Genomic DNA, 6,000 nt, shown 5'->3' with positions numbered 1-6,000 from the left:
CGTCTTGAAATAACACTTAAAAAGTTGCGCACTCACTTTCCGTCCTTTGATGCTGCATGTTCACAGTTCATTGGACCACTACTGATGGAAGAGGCGGCATGGGTCCGGCTCACTATTATTACTCCTCATTGCTAACCCCTGCATTGTCTCATGATGTTGTTTTTCCCTCCCATTCCAGTCTCTAAAAATTTTAAGATTAACCGATGTTCCTCCTTGGAGGGTGGAAAACAAGCGATAATGATCTAGGAATGAAAAACCAAACAAAGCCACTCATCTTGCGACAAGAAAACCAGGATGTCGCCAGATAACGCCCAAGAAAACATTAACTTATCTGGGACTGACCACCTCAAGGGGGAACTAACAAAAACGTCTAAGACCCATAATCCTCTCCTTATAAAGCTTTCGGCCAATCTCCAGTGGGGGAGACGGTTTTTGGAGGAATCTCTTCCCCTCTGTCTCCTATATATCGATATATAATAGAACCCTTGCTGCTTACCTTACCCGTCTCAGAATTGGCTGTTGCGGCAGGCAGCTCCAATCCGCATTATTCCGGTATCACTGATACTCGACAGGGGCGAGAGTGATCACAAGGAGCTCAGTCTGAAGACACGTATTTGTTCGCTTGGGCAGGACTAGATATGTCATAAATTACGTGATTATAGTGCTGCTGGTGCGTTCTAATGTGGTCGATGAAAGAGAACTGAATGTGAGGTTACACCTGATTGGTCCAAAATGACAAGGAAAATATAATTGTTATACAAAATTTATAAAATGGTATCAGTTTTATTTAGTGCCCTATCAATTCCCTTCCACTGCAGCGCTCCCTTTTTCTTGTGCCCTGTCTGCTTGGCATCTGCGGGTCTTTGCTTTGGACAACTGATGCTCCTGTTTTCTTGATGGCCGAAGCACGTGCTTACCTTGCTTATTGGGTAGTCCGTCCCTGTCCACATATGTAACAAACCACATCGGGGCCACAGTTCCTAAGGCTTCCTAGACACAGCCAAACAACATGTGGGATTGATTTACTGGGTTAAAAGGCGTGGGACCATAGTCTCGGGGACAACTTAGTCAATTGGTATAACATAGTTCCCAAAGATAATGTTCTACATTCTAGTTTGGTGGGTAACGTCTGGGGTCTTAAAAGCTGGCGAGTGGCCCTCTGAAATATAACTGTTGGTCTCTACTCAAAAGAAAATGGAGGAAATCAAAGGCTCAGAAAAGAAACTAGTCCATGGGACTAATAGCCCACCCAAACTACAGCCTGTTCTAACCTGAGACCAGAAAAACAGACAGTGCCGGCTTACCCCTACCAACTGTTCTGACAAGGGACACAATAGAAGGTCCCGAATACAAAAATGTAGAACAAAGCTCAAATTCCTAAAAAAGGCCAGAACTACTGGACCTATATAGACTAGAGGAACCCCTGAGACTATGGCCCTAAGACACCCTTTAAACTTGGAATTGAAGCTATTTCTGCAGGTCATCTTTCAGACAAAGCCAAATAATAAATTGGCTATAAAATAAACAATAACGCTCCAAGTTACGTGCTCCCGTAAACAGTTAACTATGTGAGTCAACATTTACTCTAAAGCAAAGATGAGAAGGCAAGGAGGGGAAGGGAAGTTACATGGATGGAAACGGAATGAAATGAGAATGTTGACACATTGTGAAAACTGTAACCGATGGCATAGAACAATTTGTATAAAAGTTGTTAGCCAAACCCAAACCAAATCAACTGCCCGTGAGTTGATTCCGACTCATAGCAACCCTATAGGACAGAGTAGAACTGCCCTACAGGGTTTCCAAGGCTATAAATCTTTACGGAAGCAGACTGCCACATCTTTCTCCCACAAAATTGTTAAAGAGAAACCTAATTTGCTGTGTAAACTTTCACCTACAACACAATATTATTTTTTTTACAAAAAGGATTTAGTACCGTGCCTGGCACCAAGTAAATGCTAGATAAATGTTACTGACTGTTATCTGTGCTAGGTGTCAGCTATCTGTACCAGGTTGTGAGTTCCTTGGCGATGGGGACTGTCTAATCTCTGAATCTACAGCACCTGGAACAAAGTTTAAGCGTTACGGGAAATTTGAGGAACTTAAAGAAAGTGAGGGAGAATTGCAAACTTTGAGAAAACGGGCTGCAATGTTAACAATGGTGGGAGGGCCGGGGCGTGTGCGGGCAGTGCTGGGGCCCCACGGCACAGGGGCGCGGCTTCCGCTCTCCCGGGGCACCGGCTGGTCAGGTGGAGCCTGGAAGCCAGAGGAGGGGCAGGGGGAAGGGCGCGGTCGCAGTCGCAGGCAGGGAGCAAGCGCGCAGCGCCAGCATCCGGGCGCACACCTTCGCTCCGGATTCTTCCGCACTCGGGTTCCCGCGGCGGCGTTTCTGGGTAAGTTCAGCCTCACCCCCGGCGCCAGCACGAGCCTCGCCCCACGCCCTCGCGCTGGGTCGCAGCTTGGAACGCAACTCGGTCCCCGGGGTACAGGTGGGATGGCGCCGCGCCCCGAGCGCCGCTCCGGGTACCGCCCTAGCTGCGCGGGACAGATGCGGGGCACATCAGCGAACATATAGTCCCTGTCCTGCGTTTCAGAGTTGAGGAAATGGAGGCACAGGGGAATGGGGTCACCTAGCTGTGGTCACTGGCGGGACCCAAGCACCTAGCTGTCCTGGCACCTTGGGCCCTTTATTTTTCATCACGACTAGCAGTGTATGGGATCCAATTGGCCATCTCGGCGCCCTCAGTCCTAAAGTTCTTGGGGAAAAGAGTAGGGAATCGGAATGGCTCTTTTAAGTCCCCGACGTCTCTGGCGGGACTGGCTCCGAGCTCCATTCTCAGGGCTTGGAACCCCACCCCATCCTATGAGCACGATTTTCCTTTTAGTTAGGCAATTTATATTATTTTACTTAATTTTTATAGAAGGTTGGAGGGTGGATTTAGGTACTGGGTGTTGGGAGTACGAGAATTTTGCTTTTGCCTGATAAGACGCACCTTTTTCTGTGATTTCAAGAGTCCAGTTCACTAGCCCAGCTGGTAACTCAGCAGGTATGGGATCTGGGTATTTGATTGCAAATGACCATATATAGGAAACTGTGGTTTCTGCCCAGGCCGGGAGGTTCTGCTGGAGGCCCTGCTGGAGGCCCCTCAGGCTGCTGATAAGAAGTTGCACAGCCAGGAGCTAAAATCTTTCCAAGGATTTGTGTTCAATTCAGAGAGCCAGACACTGCTTTCTGGAAGAACTACATTTTACAGCTGTTTTCATCCACTTCATCCAAAAAACACAAAAAAACCATTAAAACGTTATTCTGCAAAGATGATTATATTTGACTTTCATGAGGAAAACTTCAGACTGACCAGGAAGAGAATTTAGAGATGTAAAGAAAACTAGAACCTTATTCCCAGGCCTGTGTGTTGCTGTGGAGAAGTATGTTTAGAAATAGGGTTGGAGGAGGAAATAAAAGGAAATTATGTAGGTGTTCTAACCCCTTTCAGAAAATGGGTGTTTTAAAGTTAAGTCATCTGGCCTCCAGGAAAACCCCAACACCAAACATGTTGTCAACTAGTCGATTCCAACTCATGGCAACCCCATGTGTCTCCAAAAAAAAACCCTATGCATGACAACTCCATGTATGCAGAGTAGAACTGTGCTTCATAGGGTTTTCAAGGCTGTGGCCTTTCATAAGGAGATCATCAGTCCTTTCCTCCTAGGCACCTCAAGGTGGGTTCAAACCGCCTACCATCTGGTTGTCAAGCATATAACCATTTGCATCACCTCCGGACTCCTTTCTGGCCTCCACTATTGATTAATTCTTTACTTCTTAAGAATTAGTTGTTAGATCAGTAATGTTAGGTGCCATTGAGTCCATTCTGACTCACAGCAACCCTTTGTACAACAGAACCAAACACTGCCCAGTCTTGCGCAATCCTCACAGTCCTTGCTATGCTTGAGCCCATCCTTGTAGCCACGGTGTCAGTTCGTCTAATTGAGGGTCTTCCTCTCTTTCGCTGACTTTACCAAGCAAGATGTCTTTCTCCAGGGACTGGTCCCACCTGATAACACGTCCAAAGTACATGCAATGAAGTCTCGCCATTCTCGCTTCTAAGGAGCATTCTGGCGGTACTTCTTCCAAGACAGATTTGTTCATTCTTCCGGTAGTCCATGGTATATTTGATATTGTTCACCAACACCATAATTCAAAGGCATCAGTTCTTCAGTCTTCCTTATTCACTGTCCAGCTTTCACATACATGTGAGGCAATTGAAAATACCATGGCTTGGGTCAGGCTTACCTTAGTCCTCAAAGTGACATCTATGCTTTTTAACACTTTAAAGAGGTCTTTTGCAGCAGATTTGCCCAATGCAGTTAGTCGTTTGATTTCTTCACAGCTGCTTCCGTGTGCATTGATTATGGATCTAACTAAAATGAAATCCTTGACAATTTCAGTATTGGACGTGCATGTATAAGACACACACACGTATAAGACACAGTAATAATTGTTAATAATTACAATGTATATTTGACCTATACATATTGAGTACCAGCTTTGGCTAGGTACTGGCCCTGGAGCTTGGGAAGGCAGAAGCATTGAGGTTAAGTTCATACCTTTGGAGTCTGGCTGCCTATATTCATTAGGGGTCCACTCACTAGCTCAGTGACCATGGAACATTATTGTACTTCTTGGTACCCTAGCTTCTTCATCTGCAAAATGGAGATGCTATTAATGAATGAAACCTAACTTAACTGGATTATTGTGAGCCTTATATTAAATCATTCCATTCAATAAGGATTCTTTCAATATTACTGTGTGCCAGAGGAGTCCTTGTGGCGCAGTGGTTATAGTGCTTGGCTGCTCACCTAAAGGTCCAAGATTCGAACCCATCAGCCACTCTATGGGAGAAAAGACCTTGAGATCTGCTTCTGTGAAGATTACAACCTAGGAAATCTTATGGGGCAGTTCTACTCTGTCATGTAGGATTGCTATGGTGGCACAGTGGTTAAGCACTCAGCTGCTAACCAAAAGGTCATCGGTTTAAATCCACCTGCTGCTCTGTGGGAGAAAGATGTACCAGTCTGCCTCTGTAAAGATTTACAGCCTTGGAAACCCTATGGGGCAGTTCTACTCTGTCCTATAGGGTCACTATGATTCAGAATCAGCTCGATGGTAACAGGAACGGGTTTTTATGAGTTGGAGTCAACTCGACGGCACACAAGAATACTATGCCCTAGTGAACACACATGACATAAATCCCTAGTCTTATGGAGTTGAACTTCTAGTGCTTTATATTATCTGGCCAAAACCCAAACCAAACTCACTGCCGTCAAGTCGATTTCATCTCATAGCAACCCTGTAGTACAGAGTGGAACTGCCTCATAGGGTTTCCAAGGCTGTAAATCTTTTTTTTTTTTTTTTTTAAATTGTGCTTTAGGTGAAGGTTTGCAGAGCAGGTTAGTTTCTGATTCAATAGTTTATACACAAATTGTTCTGTGACATTGGTTACAGTACCCGAAATGTGTTAGCATACTTCCCATTACCACCGTGAGTTCCCCATTTCCACTCGTCCAGTTTTCCTGCCCCTTCCTGCCTTTTTATCTTTGCTTTTGGGCATATGTTGTCCTTTTGGTCTCATGTAGATGATTGTTCTAAGGAGCACTTTCCTCACATGTATTGTCCTGTCATCTAATAGATATTAAAACAAAAATTTTATTGAAGGAATACTTTCATTCTACAGGAGAACACGTGGCATTCAAACCAACTGCAACATGTGTTCTGCTTTGTAGGCAGAACAATGAGATATTTAACAGGCAGAGTAAATAAATGCAAGCAAGTTCAAAGCAATTTCAAGGGAGGAAGGAAACATTGTGTCCTTGTGCAAACTTTCTTAACATCAATTTCTAGTCTAACAAATCTCTCATTCTTAATACAATTTGACTAAGGCAATATTTCCAAAGTGAAATATATAAACATTCTTGATGTGGAGGATTAGTGATGTATTGCAG

General features: G+C 44.6%; 1 protein-coding gene across 2 annotated transcripts in view; it reads left to right on the top strand.

The window, feature by feature from the left end:
• The first annotated feature begins 2,265 nt into the window (after positions 1 to 2,265).
• ANXA3 (annexin A3) overlaps positions 2,266 to 6,000 on the top strand; it is an 88,848-nt gene continuing 85,113 nt past the window's right edge. For both annotated transcript variants that reach the window (XM_004383116.2, XM_023737610.1), the window contains exon 1: positions 2,266 to 2,393. The gene's annotated coding sequence lies outside the window, so the exon portion shown is untranslated. The remainder of the gene's footprint in view (positions 2,394 to 6,000) is intronic.

The sequence above is a fragment of the Trichechus manatus genome, unplaced genomic scaffold (assembly GCF_000243295.1).
Source record: "Trichechus manatus latirostris isolate Lorelei unplaced genomic scaffold, TriManLat1.0 scaffold00105, whole genome shotgun sequence".
NCBI classification, from domain to species: Eukaryota; Metazoa; Chordata; class Mammalia; order Sirenia; family Trichechidae; genus Trichechus; species Trichechus manatus.
Note: the sequence above shows the minus strand (reverse complement) of the source record. Positions and strands in the feature narration are given on the sequence as shown.